At 53.5% G+C, this 18500-nt stretch overlaps 1 pseudogene; it reads left to right on the top strand.

Annotated features, from left to right (window-relative positions):
• Window positions 1–6760: 6760 nt before the first annotated feature.
• On the top strand, window positions 6761–17993 carry LOC126938316 (uncharacterized; annotated as a pseudogene).
• Window positions 17994–18500: the final 507 nt, after the last annotated feature.

Genomic DNA, 18500 nt, shown 5'->3' with positions numbered 1-18500 from the left:
GGACGTCTTCTAACCGTCAAAGTCCGGGGCTCCGGGGGCTAGGAGGGGCTGCTCCAAGACAAGGGGAGCTGCCCACCAGACTGGGGCCAATATCGGGTTTTCCCAACCCAAGCTTCCTCCGAACATAACCCCCTCAAAACAGCATCCCTGGAAAATCCGGATTTTCCAGGAGGACGGGTTGGGGAGGGCTGCGGAGAACAAAGCCCGATCATTCCAGCTCTGAGGCCGAAGCAGGGCGCACCTCCTCCCGGGCGAATTCAATCGGAGCTGCAGAAAAGGGACAAGCATTTCCAAACTGGCACCCGCTCCGAGCCCACGGTGAGGGTGGAAAAGGGTCCCGGGTGGAAGCTGCAGGAATACCTTGGGCCGGGGTCTACCCCGTGTTCGGCGGCCCCCCGAACCCCGCAGAAAGACACGTTTGCAGCGAAAGGCTCTTACACACCAACCGGGATTTTATTCGTTCCCTACCGAGAGTGCGCACTGGGAGCGCGGGAAACAAGGAAAACGCACGTACCTGGCGGCGCTCCGAGGGCGGCCTCGCGGGCCCTCCGCTGGCGAAGGCCCCCAGAAGCCACTCCCCGCCCGGCTGCTCGCCCCACGGCCAGTCCCTCCCTCCCTGGCGACGCACCGAAGCTCCAGGAGCCGGAGACCCGGCTCGCCGTTCCGGGAGCTGCGTCCGTCTTCGACCGCCAGGGCCCGAGTCCTCTTCCCGGCCAGAGGGTCCCCGCGGCTGGTCCTGGCTCGGGCACGTCCTTCTGGGTTCGAGTTCTCGCGTTCCCAGGTTCCCGGCCGCGATGTGGAGACGGACGCGGAGCCCTCGGGGAAGACGAGGCGGCGGCGGCCGCCGTCCGGGCAGGAGCCCCGGGGCGGGAGGGGTGCAGGGCGGAGAAGGCGGGCGGAGGAGCGGGCGGGATCCCAGCGCCCCGCACCCCGCGGCCACCGCCCTCCGGGGCGCCCAGCCCCACCCACGTGGAACCGCCCCGCCCCCGCGAGGGAAGGCGTCCGAGCCACGCCGCACACCAGCAACTCCCGGCCCCGGGTCCGAAACGCCGCGCCCCTCCCCCCGGGCCGCGCTCCCCGCCTCCCCAGCGCGCGGCTCCCGCCCGACCCGCGCTCTCGCCCGACCCGCCCCCCAACCCCGCCCAATCACCGCCCGCCGCGGCCGGTCCCTTTGTCTGAGCCGCCGGCGCAGGCCAATGGGATCGCGCGGAGGCGCGGGAGGCTTGGCCAATGGGCGGCCCGGGGGGCGTGGCTGGCGGGAGGCGCTGCAGGCGGCCGGGATCTGTGCGCTGAGATTGGAGACTGTGGCGCCCGCGGGTGCTCCCCGGACGCCCAGCTACAGCCAGCAGGATCCCGCCGCCTTGTTGTGGGTTTCCGACCCTCCCTCCGCTGTCGGGAGAAGCGCCCGAGTCGGGAGGGAGGTGGGAGAAGGTGACCCCGCGTCGAGGCTGCGGGGAGCGGGACGGCGGCTTGAATGGACGTGGTCAGCCCCGGGGCCGGAGAGGGTTCGGCTCAGAGCAGCCTGGGTTCGGTTCAGAGCCCTGCTGTGCACGTTTCCGCGAGGATCTGCAGAGACGTGCAGGCGACGCAGGCCCCGGGAAGGAAGGAGGGTGCCTGTGCTCGGACGAGCGATAACACTGTGTTCTGTGACTCCGTACAAAGGGATCCTGGAGTCCAGGGAATGCGTCCCAGGCCCCGAGCCCGGACAGGGTTCGTGAGATTGGCGTCCGCTGCCCCAGGCTCACCCCGAATGGGGGAGTGACCCCTGTCGCCTGAGCTGGGTCACATTGAGGGGAAATGCCAGGACACCCTCAGCAGGGCCCAGGGACTGAGATCTGGAGCGGAGCACAGCCAGGCGGCGTGGCCTGTGCCCTCCGCCCTCCCCAAAGGGGGTCTTCTTCCAGGCTGGAGCGCACATCTGCCCTGGAGCAGGGGATGAAGGAAGGGCCTCCTGTGCCCTCAGTCCGGCCCTGTAGGGCAGCAGGGGCGGAGAATGCCTGGACCTTCTTATCTTGCTATCCCTGATTGCCTTCACCATGGCAAGGGAAAAAGTGACAAAACTGTCTTTGGGATGCCAAAGAGCTGGTGAGTGTCGCCTTCTCTGTAACAGAAACATGTGAAGGGGGTTGTCTGCTTCGAGGTGGAGGACTTTAGTCCGCTGTGTCCTGCATCTTCTTTAAAAGTAACAGACACAGTCTTAATTCCCTGAGAAGGAGGCACACGTGGGTGTCAGTGGTCCTAGGCCTCAGGGAACGTGCTTTTCACATTTTCCTAAGTTTCTAAATCTTGTCCAAGTGAAATCACAAACCAGAATACAAACAGGAGCAAAGCAGCCCCTGACTGTGAGATTTCAAAGGGCCTCTCCCTGCAGGGTCCAGTCCATCCCTGCAGAGTAAGTGGAGCCCTGGGCATAAATAAGGCACAGCATGGCAGAGGAGCCAGCACCAGGGAACACAGTCTTGTCACAAACATCCCAGGACCTGCTGGAGTCCTGCCGGGCCAGCCTGGGCCTTCTCAGTCCTTATGTCCCTGGCACTGTTGTCACCAAAGCTACCATCCAACTCAACTGCTGTTGCCAAAGCCACTAGACAGCAACTTTTAAGGCTCCACCCTGGGGTTCCCCACTCTAGGGGTCACTGGAATTCTGAGGCAGGCACTCTCTGTGTCCCCTGAGGTCCACAGCAGCCCCGGGGTCTGGGGGACGCAGGCAGGACTTCCTAGCATCCTGACCTCCTCCAGCCCTGGTTGCAGCCCACAGACCCAGATCAATATGACCTTAATGGTGTGGCTCCCAGGGATTAAGCAGCCAAGTCCAGAGACCTGGATAGGTTTAGAGGCTGAGAAGGGATTTAATCAAGGTAGCCCTCCATACAGTTCCTCCTGACACCCTCCTCTCCTGTTTCCAGTCCGTGGAGATGACAAAAAAAAAAAAAAAACTGAGGCCAGGCGCAGTGGCTCACGCCTGTCATCCCAGCACTTTGGGAGTCCCAGGCAGGCAGATCACCTGAGGTCAGGAGTTCAAGACCAGCCTGACCGACATGGAGAAACCCCATCTCCACTAAAAATACAAAATTAGCCAGGCGTGGTGGCGCATGCCTGTAGTCCCAACTACTCAGGAGGCTGAGGCAGGAGAATTGCTTGAACTGAGGGGGCGGAGATTGTGGTGAGCCGAGATTGTGCCATTGCACTCCAGCCTGGGCAACAACAAGAGTGAAACTCTGTCTCAAAAAAAACAAAAACAAAAAAACTTGTAAGTCTATTATAACCAGGAGGGATAAGAAGGGTGCCCTCCGTGGCCCAGAAATCTGGAGGAGTCGTGGGGAGACAGGGGTGGGGGACATTGCTCTGGCTGGAGGGAAGAAACGACAGCCTTGGTGCCCAGAAGTGAAACCTGCTGGCAGGTGACGGCAGCTCCCAGGGGAGCCGAGGGGCCCTGGGACAGTTGTAGGGGGATGGCTGGGGGTGTCTGTGGGAGGGCAGCCTCACTCTTGGCTGAGTACACTCAGCACAGGCGGTGGACAGAGAAGAGATCCCATTGTGGAATAACACCTAGAGGGAGCGGGGAGTCATGGGCCCCAAGCCGTCAGCCACAGTTGAGGTGCCTGACCACGTGCTGATGGACAAGCAGGGATCCCTCACAAAGCTGGGATCACCAACCCCGAGGACGCACCACAAACCAAAGAACTAACACGAGCAAACTAACCAGTGGAGAGCCGTGCTGTCCAGCGAGATTGGGTGCCCCTCGTCCTGGGCCTGGGCTAGACTGAATCCGCCAGGTTCCCTGGCAAGGGGTGTGCCCGGGTGGCCACCTGCAGTGGAGGTGACAGCAGTGACGTGTGCCTCTCCTGTGACTGGTCCAAAAGGCCCTCTGTTCACTTTCCCTTTCCCAGGGCCTGGCAACAACCAGGGTGACACAGGAAGCTTTGCTGGAGGACAACAGAGTCACCCTCAGCCTGGGGCCCTGAATGACTGGCCATTGTCAAACTGAAACCCTGCCATGGTTGTCAAGAGAGAAATCCACTTCTCTTTTGTTTAGGCATTTACACCAGTCTATGCCTTAGAGCAGTTTAACTTACAATTCAATTAGCGATTTCATCATTGGTTTTTCACTCCCCTGTAGCAGAATTTTACCTCCGTCTTCTTGCCATGGCCTCTGGGTGGTGGGTGGGCTCTCCTCCCTTGACTTTGGACTTGGCGAGTGATGCGCTCTGGCCAGTAGGAAGGTAGCAGATTCAAAGTGGGCAAAGGCTTGGAATGTGCCAGCAAGGGCGGCCTGGTCTTCCTGCTTGCCAGGGACCCACTACAAGCAGGCCGTGCCCCAGAGAAGAATGGAGAAGGATGGAGAATGCAGACACTGACAGGGGCTCCAAGGAGGAGCGAGAAACCTGGGTGGACCTCAGCCCGGCCCACATCCCAGAACCCGGAGGCCAGGGGCTCGGCCGGGTGGAGGTCGGCCCTAGCCCTGTGAGCGTGAGAATCGGCCGCCAAGCTTTGAGGTCCTCGTTATGCAGCATTGTTGTGGCAATAGCCGACTGATATGCCTGCCCCGAATCACACAGAAGTCAGTACACAGGGTGCTGGCTCGGTGGTTGGACTGGGGATACGGGAAACGGATGTGGTGAATTGGAGATGACGCCACACGTCCCTTGGTGTGCCGAGGCAAAGGCTTGGGAACGCTGGGAAGGGGGAGGAAAGAGCCAGAAGGTTAGTGCGAGGCGCCCCTTCCCTGTAGCTTGGCCACTCTTTCCAGAAAGTGAGGGCTGGTTTGCAATTAGAGTTATCCCAGAAAGATGAGACTCCCAGGCTGAAAGAGCCACGGTTTATGCCTCAAACAGTAGGAGAAAAGATGGTGGCTGTTCAAGGCCTGTCACTCAGGCAGCTCAGTCCAACAAAAGTGTGTAGGCCTGCGGCAAAGATCAGATGAAGGCTCAGGTTGCGGGGGAGGGGAGCAGATGGCTTTAATGAATCATCTGTCAGTTGGACCCACGGAAAGGCTCCGCCCATCCTAGACAGGCAGGCTTTGGGCTGGGTCTGCTCCCTGGAGACGATGGTGACTTTCTCTAACACGAGGTGTGGAAGGAAGGGTGGGTCTCACAGATGTCTGGAGGCCAAGGGCTGGCTGGCTGCCGTCCGGCTGTCCAACAGAAGCCGTTACCCCTTCTCACGGGGCCCCTGGCTGCTCTGCACTCCCAGGCTCCCTTGCAGGAGGTGTGGCTGAGTAACTGGTGGTGTCCAACAGAATCTGGCAGAAGCAACGTGCGCCAGTTTCAGGAGTATGTGAACCTTCCAGGAGGCTTTTAGGGTTCCCCCTTCTGATGGCTGGAATGGGGACATCAGAGAGATTGTAGAAGGCAAATGTGCAAGATGACAGGTCAGCCTCCAGCCTGGGGCCCACCCAGGCCCCACCCCGCAGGAGCATTTGCTCAGGCAGGTCAGGGATAGATTAGCCGCTGGCTGGCGTGGGCAGCTATGTTTGGGGTCTGTTTGCTGCAGTTGTGTAACTTGCACTGAGCAAGAGTCTTGGAACACACAGCGTTCAAAAACAACACCAGTAATAGCTTCAGAGAGAAGAGAAAGATATTTTACTCTTTCAAAAAAGAATCTAGGGACGTGAACTCAGATTTTTGCTTTTTTCCTTATAATTTTAGGTATTATTCAAAAATTTACAGAAGATTCAGAAACAATAACCAACAAAACCACATTCATGTGAACAAATAAAAATAAGCTTTGGGGCCGGGCACAGTGGCTCGCGCCTGTAATCCCAGCACTTTGGGAGGCCAAGGTGAGTGGATTGCTTGAGGTCAGGCATTTGAGACCAGCTTGACCAACATGGTGAAACCCCCATCTCTACTAAAAATACAAAAATGAGCTGGGCGTGGTGGCGGGCGCCTGTAATCCCAGCTAGTCGAGAGGCTGAGGCAGGAGAATCACTTGAACCCGGGAGGCAGAGGTTGCAGTGAGCCAAGATTGCGTCATTGCACTCCAGCCTGGATGACAAACCAAGACTCTGCCTCAAAAAATATAAAAAATAAATAAAAATAAGACTTAGGAAGACTTCCCAAAAGTCCACTGGATATCTTGGGAAATTAAAACATGGGGCATTGAAACAGGAAATCCTCAAATCGATGGGCCTCAGTTGAGCCCGAGTGAGTGGGCTGGGAGGTCCAGCCAGATAATTCAGTGGAACACAGGTCACAGGGCAGAAAGGTTAGAATGTGTGAAGGAAAAGTTCAGAAACATGGAAAACAGGCCCAGAGTTTTCTCCATCCACTGAAACGGAATTCCAGGGGAGAGGGAACGGGAGGGAGAGAATGTTAACGGAAACCAAGACAGAAAACTGCCCAGAGCCGAAAAGACACTTGAAGACGTTTTGGAACACGGGGAAAAAAGAGAAAAGTGTCAAGTGGGGAAAAAACCTGTGAGTTTAAACAAACAACAACAACAAAAAAATGAAGAAGAAGTAGAGGAGAAGGAGCAGGAAGAGGAAGAAGAGGTGGAGGAGGAGGAAGAAGGAAGAAAGAAGAAAGGAGGAGGGGAAGGAGAGAGGAAAAAATCTTCATCTGACATCACACATTGGCAAGCTGGGATTCAGACACTGTGGAGGGGGCACCCTCACGGCTCGGAGGGAAAATTTGGAGGCTCTAATTCGACGCCGGGCCCAACAGCCATTCAGTGGGGAGGAAGAACAAACACTGTTTACGGTCATGCCAAGTGCTCAGAGAGTTTCCTTCCAACAAGTACTATCTGAAATCATTACTAGATGAGGTACCCTGGCAAAGCAAAACACAAGTCCAAGAGGGAGATGAAGGATACATGGGCCATCGAGGGGCTTCATGCTGGAAACACAACTGTCTGCGAGGAGGCTCTGGATGATGCCAGCACGGGCCGTGCGAGGGGAGGAGGAGGGAGAGAAAACCGCACAGCGGCCGTGTCTTTTCAGAGGGGATCATGTACGACTGAGGAACTCTGGATGGGGTTAGGAAGAGAGAAATATAGTGCACATGTTAAACATTTAAAATAACCGGCTGGGTGTGGTGGCTCATGCCTGTAATCCCAGCACTTTGGGAGCCTGAGGTGGGTGGATCACCTGAGGTCAGGAGTTTGAGACCAGCCTGGCCAAGATGGTGAAAGCTCGTCTCTACTAAAAAATACAAAAATTAGCTGGGCATGGTGTCAGACACCTGTAATCCCAGCTACTTGGGAGGCTGAGGCAAGAGAATAATTTGAACTGAGGAGGTGGAGGTTGCAGTGAACCAAGATTGCGCCACTACACTCCGGCCTGGACAAGAGCAAAACTCCATCTCAAAAAAAAAAAAAAAAAAAAAAAAAAAAAAAAAAATTAACGTCACCACTAGATGAATAGAAATACGTAAATCTTCCAAACCATTAGAAGAAAAAAATGGGGCCGGGCGCGGTGGCTCAAGCCTGTAATCCCAGCACTTTGGGAGGCCGAGGCGGGCGGATCACAAGGTCAGGAGATCGAGACCACAGTGAAACCCCGTCTCTACTAAAAATACAAAAATTAGCCGGGCGCGGTGGCGGGCGCCTGTAGTCCCAGCTACTCAGGAGGCTGAGGCAGGAGAATGGCGGGAACCCGGGAGGCGGAGCTTGCAGTGAGCCGAGATCGCGCCACTGCACTCCAGCCTGGGCAACAGCGTGAGACTCCGTCTCAAAAAAAAAAAAAAAAAAAAAGAAAAAAATGGGACAGGCCGGGCATGGTGGCTCATGCCTATAATCCCAGCACTTTGGGAAGCCTAGGTGGGCGGGTCACCTGAGGTCAGGAGTTCGAGACCAGTTTGGCCAACATGGTGAAACCTCGCCTCTACTAAAAATACAAAAATTAGCCGAGCGTAGTGATATGCGTCTGTAATCCCAGCTGCTCAGGAGACTGAGGCAGGAGAATCACTTGAACACAGGAGAGGTTGCGGTGAGCCAAGATGGCGCCACTGCACTCCAGCCTGGGCAACAAGAGCAAGACTCCGTCTCAAAAAAAAAAAAAGAGAGAAAAAAATGGAACAAAGAAGACTTGATGAATCTAACAAAAGCAGGAAATGGGGGCTGTCAGGCGGACAGGAACAGTAAGAAAATGTGGCAACTGAAACCCCAGAGCCAAGTGCCAGGAGGAGGCCCCTTGCAGTCATCTCAACAAATGTGAACAAATCACAGTCATGCGTGAAACAACAGATACGCACGGGTTAGATAAAAATTCACAATCCACACGTGCACTGTCACTGAGGCCAACCCCAACCACCAACCCCAACCACTGCCCGCCCCAGGTGCTGGCCTCGGCCCGGTGTCCCTAACCCCACAGAAAGACCGCAGGCAGGAAGTTCATGGGGGAGCCACAGGGTACGTGGACTTGAATAGGACATTATCATCTTTTAAAAATTATTTGGAGGGCCGGGCACGGTGGCTCACACCTGTAACCTCAGCATTTTGGGAGGCCAAGGCGGGCGGATCATGAAGTCAGGAGTTAGAGACCCAGCCTGGCCAGCATGGTAAAAACCCATCTCAGCTAAAAAATACAAAAATGAGCCAGGTGTGGTGCTGCGCACCTGTAGTCCCAGCTACTCGGGAGGCTGGGGCAGAAGAAGTATCACTTGAACCCAGGAGGCAGAGGTTTTGGTGAGCAGAGATCGCGCCATGGCACTTCCAGCCTGGGTAACAGAGCAAGACTCCGTCTCAAAAAATTAAAAAAAAAATTTTTGAGGGGGGGCTTGTTTGGTTTTGTGGAGTTTTTTGAGGCAGGGAGTACAGCAGCAGGATCACAGCTCATTGCAGCCTCAACCTCCCAGGGTCAAGCAATCCTCCCACTTCAGCCTCCCAAGTAGCTGGGACCAGAGGGTTTGAGCCACTACACCCAACTAATTTTTCGTGTTTGCTGTGTAGAGATGAGGTCTTGCTGTGTTGTCCAGGCTGGTCTGAAACTCCTGGCCTCAAGTGATCCTCCCTTCTTGACCTCCCAAGGTGCTGGGATTACAGGTGTGAGCCACCACACCCCGTCCCACTTTTCTTTTTTTTTTTTTTTTTTTGCTAATCAACCCCAACTCATTATTCATTTTCACTGATCTCTAACTAAAATTTGACATTCCCTTCAGAGATGAATGTACGACGTAACTGAAATAACTAAAATGACTCAAATCATGCTGTGATCGTTGCAGATATCATTTTTTTGAGATGGAGTCTTGCTTTGTCACCCAGGCTGGAGCGCAATGGTGCCATCTTGGCTCATTGCACCCTCTGCCTCCCGGGTTTTTTTTTTTTTTTTTTTTTTTTTTTTTGAGACGGAGTCTCGCTCTGTCGCCCAGGCTGGAGTGCAGTGGCGCAATCTCGGCTCACTGCAAGCTCCGCCTCCCGGGTTCACGCCATTCTCCTGCCTCAGCCTCCCGAGTAGCTGGGACTACAGGCGCCCGCCCCTGCGCCCGGCTAATTTTTTTTTTTTTTTTTTCTATTTTTAGTAGAGACGGGGTTTCACCATGGTCTCGATCTCCTGACCTTGTGATCCGCCCACCTCGGCCTCCCAAAGTGCTGGGATTACAGGCGTGAGCCACCACGCCCGGCCGTGCCTCCCGGGTTTAAGTGATTCTGCTGCCTCAACCTCCCAAGGAGCTGGGACTGTAGGTGCACGCCACCACTTCTGGCTTATTTTTGTATTTTTAGTACAGATGGGATTTTACCATGTTGGCCAGGATGCTCTTGATCTCCTGACCTCATGGTCCATCCGCCTCGGCCTCCCAAAGTGCTGGGGTTACAGACGTGAGCCACCGTGCCTGGCCAGCCAGGCTGGTCTTAAACTCCTGATCTCAAGTAATCCACCTGCCTTGGCCTTCGAAGTGCTGGGATTACAGGCATCAGCCACCACACCCGGCCACAGATATCTTAAAATACTGTTTCTGTTCATCATAAACACACGTACTGCATGTACCAGAACTTTTGTGATGCATTAATATGTATAATTAATATGCATTAATGTGTACAAGTATAAAAAATATATGCAGGGGCGGGGCGTGCTGGCTCATGCTGTAATCCCAGTGTTTTGGGAGGCTTAGGAAATAGGATTGCTTGAGTCCAGGAATTCAAGACCAGCTGGGCAACATGGGGAGGCCCTGCATCTCTACAAAAAATTTAAAAATTAGCTAGGCATGGTGGTGCATGCCTGTGGTCCCAGCTACTTAGGAGGTTGAGGCAGGATTGCTTGAGGCCAGGAGTTCAAGGCTGCAGTGAGCCGTGATTGTGCCACTGCACTCCAGCCTGGGCAACAGAGCAAGACCTTGTCTCAAAAAAGAAATTAAGAAAGAAAGCAAGAAAAGAAAAAATATATATATATGCAAACTCATATACATTTATTATTTCAGTGTAATTGGTTCTCTTTATAATCCTATATACTTTATTTTAAAAACACTTTTGAGATAGGGTCCACCGACTTCATCAGTGCCAAGAGGGGTCCGAGCCAATTATGGTGACCATGGTCACAGCCGGGCTGGGTGGATGTGGGGCAAGAATTGCACGCTGGACACAAGGGCAGTGTGCCCCAGGGCTGCTGGGGGAGACGCTCTCCCTTCCTCTGGATCCCCTGGGTGTAAATGGGACACCTGCCCCTACCACAGTGCCTGCCAACTGACTTGCTCCTGTCCTGAGTCAGAGCTGAGAAGTGGAAGGACTCGGGACTGGGAGGCGCTGGGGCCTCTGGGTGCTGCCCCTGCACCTGCCCATCTCAGTCGTGTGAAACGTTCTGCTTCTTGATCATAGAGGTCCGTTTGAGGCAGAGGCTCTGTGACCCGCACACACCTCCCAGAAGAAGATAATGCAGAAACACTGAAACTGGAAAGAGGGAAAAAGTCACCCCACACAAAGGTTCTGTTTTTTGACCCGGGTGTAGGCTGCATGGGTGTGTTCATTATGTGAGGATTCGTAGGACAGTACATTGAAAATAGGTGTACTTTGATATATGTTTATTATCCTTCAATAAAACAGACAAATGCTAGCAAAAAAAGAAACAGATATCATAATATTAATAAAAGACACAAAGAAATAAAGACCACCAATATGGGATGGGTAGAAACCCATATGATTTTCGCTACAACCCTCGCAGAGATATGCCAGCTGGATCAGCTGCTTCTATAACCGTCCAGCTACAAATGACAGGAAACTTCCCAGCGCACGGGTTTGTTCTACTGCAGTGCAGTGAAAGAGGGTAGAAGTCCAAGGTGAATGCAGCCACCTGTGACATCATCTCAGATAAGGGTTCTGTCTCTTGATGGTTTTTGGCTTCTGTCCTTGTGGTTGGGGGATGGTTGCTGCCCCCCAGTCAAGATATCCTGTTCCAGAAGAAGGAAGAGCTGAAGCAACAGGCCATCCCCACAAAGCTTCTCTCTTTCTACCTACATCTCCTTGGCCAGAACCAGGTCATATGGACAACCCTATCTGTGAGGGAGACCAGGAATCTGGGCATTTCCTTTGAGAAGAGGAAGGCAAAGAGAAGGGTGGGAGTAGGTGACGAGCCTCTTCCTTACAGAGTCTGCCACACCAGTTGTGAACTACCATGGACCAACCAACATATCTTCAAAACAGAGAGAGCAAAAAATCATAGAAGCACACATATTAATAAATCCACAGTTAGTCTCAGAAATTGAGACACAAGCGGACCCAAAGCAATTAGGGATATAATAGATTTGAAAAGCACAAATAGGCCGGGCGCAGTGGCTCACGCCTGTAATCCCAGCACTTTGGGAGGCCGAGGCAGACAGATCACGAGGTCAGGAGATCGAGACCATCCTGGCTAACATGGTGAAACTCCGTCTCTACTAAAAAATACAAAAAAATTAGCTGGGCATGGTGGCGGGTGCCTGTAGTTCCAACTACTCAGGAGGTTGAGGCAGGAGAATGGCGTGAACCCAGGAGGCGGAGCTTGCAGTGAGCCAAGATTGTGCCACTGCACTCCAGCCTGGGTGACAGAGCGAGACTCCATCTCAAAAGAAAAAGAAAAAGAAAAGAAAAGCACAAATAACAAACGATCCAATGGATCTAAATAATGGAACTTTATAATCATTGAACAGAGACTATATTATTTTCACACATAAGTCAGTCCCCAGAATTAAACATTTATTGGACCACAAAAGAAATCTCAATAGGTTACAAGCAGAAACCATACAGTTCACATTCTTTGACTATAATGAAATCACTTAGAAATTAAGAGTAAGAGCCAGGTGCAGTGGCTCACGCCTATAATCCCTCCTAGCACTCTGGGAGGGCAGGAGGACTGCTTGAGGCCAGGAGTTCGAGACCAGCCTGGTCAGCCGGGCCTGGTGGCTCATGCCTGTAATCCTAGCATTTTGGGAGGCAAAGGTGGGTGGATCACGAGGTCAGGAGATCAAGACCATCCTGGCTGATATGGTGAAACCCCGTCTCTACTAAAAATACAAAAAATTAGCCGGGCACGGTGGCACCTGCCTGTAGTCCCAGCTACTCGGGAGGCTGAGGCAGGAGAATCGCTTGAACCTGGGAGGCGGAGCTTGCAGTGAGTCAAGATTGTGCCACCGCACTCCAGCCTGGGCGACAGAGTGAGACTGTCAAAAAAACAAAACAAAACAAAACAAAAAACAACGCCACCAGGCCCATATGGTCTCAAAAAATTTTGAGATGAAGTCTTGCTCTGTTGCCCAGGCTGGAGTACAGCGGCATGATCTCGGCTCACTGCAAGCTCCACCTCCCAGGTTCAAGTGATTCTCTTGCCTCAGCCTCCCAAGTAGCTGGGAGGACAGGCACCCACCACCACCCCCATCTAATTTTTTGTATTTTTACTAGAGATGGAGTTTCACTGTGTTAGCCAGGATGGTCTCGATCTCCTGACCTCGTGATCCGCTTGCCTTGGCCTCCCAAAGTGCTGGGATTATAGGCGTGAGCCACCACATCTGGTCCTCTCTCCCTGTTTTTTTGACCCATTTGAGAGTAAGTTGCAGACTTAATGCCCATTGTTCCTTATCACTGGAGGGCATGTTTCCTCAAACAGGGAAAGCGCCCGTGTCTCCCCTTAACCACAGCAGACCATCGCAACCAGGGCCAGATCCAGATATTGGCATGACATCACCATGAACCACAGACCCAGGAGAATTTCACGGGCGGCCCCAGTGACATCTTTTATGGGTCCAGATCCAATCCAGGCCCCCGTGGTAGTTTGTAGTGTGTTTCTTTCGCCTCCTTCAATGAGGAATTCACAGCTTTCTCTGTGGCTTGTCCTGTAAGGGTTTTTTTCCACATTTGAGTCTGACAGTTGGAGTCGGCTGCTTGGAGTCTGGTGGGGAGGGCAAGGGGAGCGTGTCTAGCCGGTAGGCAAACTGAGGCCAGAAGGCTTAGAGGCCTGCTCAGGCTCTCACTGCAAGGTGACACAGGTGGCAGGGTTTGGGGGCTCACTGGCCCTTCCCTAAGACCACTGAGGGCTGGAGCAGGGACTCTTTTTTTTTTTTTTTTTTTTTTTTAAAGATGGAATCTCACTCTGTTGCCCAGGCTGGAGTGCATTGGCGTGATCTTGGCTCAATGCAACCTCTGCCTCCTGAGTTCAAATGACTCTCCTGCCTCAGCTTTCCGAGTAGCTGGGATTATAGCCACCCATCACCTATAATTTGTATTTTGGTATTTAATCTGTATTTTGTATTTAATCTGTATTTTTAGTAGAGATGAGGTTTCACCATGTTGCCCAGGCTGGTCTTGAACTCCTGGCTTCCAGTGACTCGCCTGTCTCATCCTCTCAAAATGCTGGGATTACAGGCATGCACCACCATGTGTGGCTAATTTTTGTATTTTTAGTACAGACAGGGTTTCACCATGTTGGCCAGGCTGGTCTTGAACTCCTGACCTCAGGTGATCCACCCGCCTCGGCCTCCCAGAGTGCTGGGATGACAGGCGTGAGCCACCGCGCCGGCCTGGACTGGGAACTCTTGAATATCACTGTTGACTGATAAGGCAGGCCAGTGAGGTCAGAGAGCAAGAGGACCACTCTTTGAAAATCTAATTTAAAACATGATCCATTTTTATTTTTTGAATTTGTCTTTCTTTGTATTTCATGACTGTGGTATTTTTGAACAGTACAGACTGGTTACTTTGTAAAATATCTCTGAGTTTGGGTTTGTCTAGGGCTTCCTGATGATTGGATACCATTTCTGCAGTTTGGGCAGGCACAGCTCAGAAGTGATGGTGTTCTCCTCGGTGCAGCGTGTCACGAGCCACACGATGATATGCTGGGACTTGTTCCACCCTGGTGATAGTACAGTTTATTATCTGGCTAAGGTGATATCTGCCAGGTTCCTTCACTGTACAGTTAATGAATTTACTTTGTACTTACTAATTAACAAGTAGTAAAGAGTAAATGCTGTGTGAGGAGATTTGAGGCTACACGGATTGCCTGCTTCCACCGGCCTGTCACCAGTAGTTTTAAGTGCTGGAGTTCACGCTTCCCTGAATCAATTAATATGCTGGTTGCCAAATGGAAGTTCTCTTTCTTTTTTTTTGTCTTGCTCTTTTGCCCAGGCTGGAGTGCAGTGGCGTGATCTCAGCTCACTGCAACTTCCACCTGCCGGGTTCAAGCGATTCTCCTGCCTCAGCCTCCTGAGTAGCTGGGACTAGAGGGGTGTGCCACTATGCCTGGCTAATTTTTTGTATTTTTTGTAGAGACAGGGTTTCACCATGCTGGTCAGGCTGGTCTCAAACTCCTGATCTTGTGATCCGCCCACCTCTGCCTCCCCAAGTGCCAGGAATACAGGCATGAGCCACCATGCCTGACCTACTTTTTTTTTTTTTTTTTTTTTTTTTGAGACGGAGTTTCACTTTTGTTGCCCAGACTGGAGTACGGTGGTGTAATCTCAGCTCACTGCAACCTCTGCCTCCTGGGTTCAGGTGATTCTCCTGCCTCAGCCTCCTAAGTAGCTGGGATTACAGGTGCATGCCACCATGTCTAGCTAATTTTTTGTATTTTTAGTAGAGACAGGGTGTCACCATGTTGGCCAGGCTGGTCTCAAACTCCTGACCTCAGATGATCCTACCTGCCTCAGCCTCCAAAAGTGCTGGGATTACAGGTGTAAGCCACCATGCCCAGCCATGCCAAATGGAAGTTTTATAATTCCATTATTCCTTCTGCTGCACCCCCCATTTATGTATAAATTGTCCTAGGTTTGGCCAGAGGGAAGCCCCTTGAGCCATCTCTTACCTTTTGACACATCTCCATCTTTATTTTGAGATGGTCTCACTCTGTTGCCTGGGCTGGAGTGCAGTGGTGCAATCTTGGCTCATTGCAGCCTCGACTGTCCCAGCTCTAGTGATCTTCCTGCTTCAGCTTCCTGAGCATGTGGGACCACAGACATGTGACACTGATATGGTGTGGCTGTGTCCCCATGCAAATCTTGTCTTGAATTGTCGCTCCCATAATTCCCCTGTGTGGTGGGAGGGGCCCAGTGGGCAGAAATTGCATCATGGGAGTGGGTCTTTCCCGTGCTGTCTTCATAAGGTAGTAAATAAGTCTCACGGGATGTGATGGTTTTTTTTTTTGAGATGGAGTCTCGCTCTGCCACCCAGACTGGAGTGCAGTGGCACGATCTTGGCTCACTGCAAGCTCCGCCTCCTGGGTTCATGCCATTCTCCTGCCTCAGCCTCCTGAGTAGCTGGGACTACAGGCGCCCGCCACCACGCCCGGCTAACTTTTTGTATTTTTTAGTAGAGACGGGGTTTCACCGTGTTAGCCAGGATGGTCTCCATCTCCTGACCTTGTGATCCGCCCACCTCAGCCTCCCAAACTGCTGGGATTACAGGCGTGAGTCACCGCGCCCGGTCGATCTGATGGTTCTATAAAGGGGAGTTCCCCTGCACACGCTCTGTCTGCTTCCATGGAAGACGTGACTTTGCTCCTCCTTCGCCTTCCACCATGATTATGAGGCCTCCCTAGCCATGTGGAACTGTGAGTCCATTAAACCTCTTTCCTGTATAAATTACCCAGACTCAGGTATGTCTTTATTAGCAGCATAATAACAGACTAATACAGACCATTCCTGGCTAATTTTTTTGCGTGTCTGTTTGTAGAGACGGGGTTTTGCCATGTTGGCTAGGCTGTTCTGAAACTCCTGGGCTCAAGCAATCTTCCTACCTTGGCCTCCCAAAGTGCTGGGATTACAGGCATGAGCCACCACGCCCGGCCTGTTTCCTTGAGTGCTTCCTGACTTCCTGGCACAACAGGATATCCCAGGCTCATCTCAAACATTCCCTGCCCCAGCCCTGGATGTAGCCTTCGCTCCAAAGAACCTCTGTTCCTGTTAGTGGGAAACGGAACTGAGATCTGGGCAGGGCATTGGGTGTGCACATGACTACTGGGACTTCATTGTTTCCGGGCCCTTCTGACAGGCAGAGCTGGGAACTGCACACACACACACAAACACACACCCCTCTACCTCGCTATATTCATTTACTGTATGAAAAAGCATGAAGCCGTGCATGGTGGCGCATGCTTGTAGTCCAAGCTACTCAGGAGGCTGAGGAGAGAGGATCAGTTGAGCCCAGGAGTTCGAGGTTACAGTGAGCCTTGATCACTGCACCCCAGCATGGGCAACAAGAGTGAGACCCTTAACAAAAAAGAGGGAGAGAGAGAGCGAGACCGGGCGCAGTGGCTCACGCCTGTAATCCCAGCACTTTGGGAGGCCAAGGCAGGCGGATCACAAGGTCAGGATTTTGAGACCAGCCTGGCCAACGTGGTGAAACTCCATCTCTACTAAAAATACAAAAATTAGCTGGGCGTGGTGGCGCATGCCTATAATCCCAGCTACTCAGGAGACTGAGGCAGGAGAATCGCTTGAACCCGGGAGGCGGAGGTGGCAGTGAGCTGAGATTGTGCCATTGCACTGTAGCCTGAGTGACACAGTAAGACTCCATCTCAGAAAAAAAGAAAAGAAAAGAAAAGAAAAGTTACATGCATTCACACCAATACTGCAATTGTAGTCCAGCACATTAGCGGGGCATGGTGGTGGGCACCTGTAGTCCCAGCTTCTCAGGAGGCTGAGGCAGGAGAATGGCGTGAACCCAGGAGGCGGAGTTTGCAGTGAGCCAAGATCTTTCCACTGCACTCCAGCCTGGATGACACAGCGAGACTCCATCTCAAAAAAAAAAAAAAAAAAAAAAAAAAACCCACAAAAAAACCACAGTGTGGCGTGGGACATATCCCATCCACCCATATGTCACCCAGGACTGGCTCAGCACCTCCCACCCGCCACCACTAGCTCACCCATGACACATCACCTCCCACCTGTCACTGCTGGCTCACCTGTGACACCCCAGGCAGCTCAGATGCTCAGCAGGTCCTGCTGGTGAGAAGGAGGCAGCAACCTGTGCTGTCTGGGACCCAGGCATTGCTGGGCACGGAGGGACCTGGGACCTCAGCCACGCTGGAAGCTGGCCTCTCGTACAGACGGTGCCTGGCAGATGTGGACGGGCTCCTCAGGCTCCTGGCAGCCCACCCCTGCATTCTCACCATTCCTCCTGGAAGTCTCCTGGCCAAAGAGGACTCAAGGCCTGTCCCATCTGTGCCTGGGGCTCACTGTGGCTCCCTTCAGTGGGGCTCTGCTCTCTCCCCACCTGCTTCTCCTCCAGCTCCCGGGCTCTGCCCCAGCACCCGCCCTGAGCCTCTTCCATTCCTGGCCCCAGCCTGTCCAGGGATCCCAGGGATCCCAGGGGGTGCCTTCGCCAGCCCAGCCCCTTGCCTGGTGGATCACCACTTCTGTCTCCTGCTGCTCTGCCCCCTGCCCCAGGCCTGAGAAACCTGAGAGGACCCTCAGGGAGGGTCAGGGATGTGTGATGCCAGCAGGAGACCAGCGAGTTCCCTGGCAGGAAGCACACTGCACAGGGAGCCTGCTGCCATGCTGCCACCCGCATGCACCTGTCAGGCCGCAAGGAGTGATGCCCAGGGCGGGGCGGGCAGTGGCTGCTGTGGGGGAGGCGCTCTGGGCAGTGCTGTTTCCTGAGAAACTGCAGCCCCAAGGGGCCTAGGCAGAGCCTGGCCTGAGTGGGGTTGAGGGGGAGGTAGGGTGGGGATGCCCTATGATGTGAGGCCTGTTGCGCCCTGGGGAGGAGACCCAGTGCGGTGGGGCCCAAGCTCCAGCGTTCAGACTGCGTGGGAGCCCTGAGGCTCCCTCACCCCGCAGGACACCCCATCCTGTGTGGAGGGGAGAGTAGGGTGGGCCAGAAGGCCCACCTGGACAACTGAGGCCCCTCCCCGCCTGCTACCCCATCTGCTTGGGCCCAGGAAGAGAGGGGCCAAGGCAGACCCCTCAACATACGTGCCAAAGCCCGATGTGGAGCCGCCCACACACCAGGAGCCCAGATTCTGGCATTCGGCATTTTTTCTGACATCAAAAGAGTCTCGGCTGGGCTCGGTGGCTCACACCTGTAATCCCAGTACTTTGGGAAGCCGGGGTGGGTGGATCACCTGGGATCAGGAGTTCGAGATCAGCCTGGCCAACATGGTGAAA

Source organism: Macaca thibetana, chromosome 16 (assembly GCF_024542745.1).
Source record: "Macaca thibetana thibetana isolate TM-01 chromosome 16, ASM2454274v1, whole genome shotgun sequence".
NCBI classification, from domain to species: domain Eukaryota; kingdom Metazoa; phylum Chordata; class Mammalia; order Primates; family Cercopithecidae; genus Macaca; species Macaca thibetana.
Note: the sequence above shows the minus strand (reverse complement) of the source record. Positions and strands in the feature narration are given on the sequence as shown.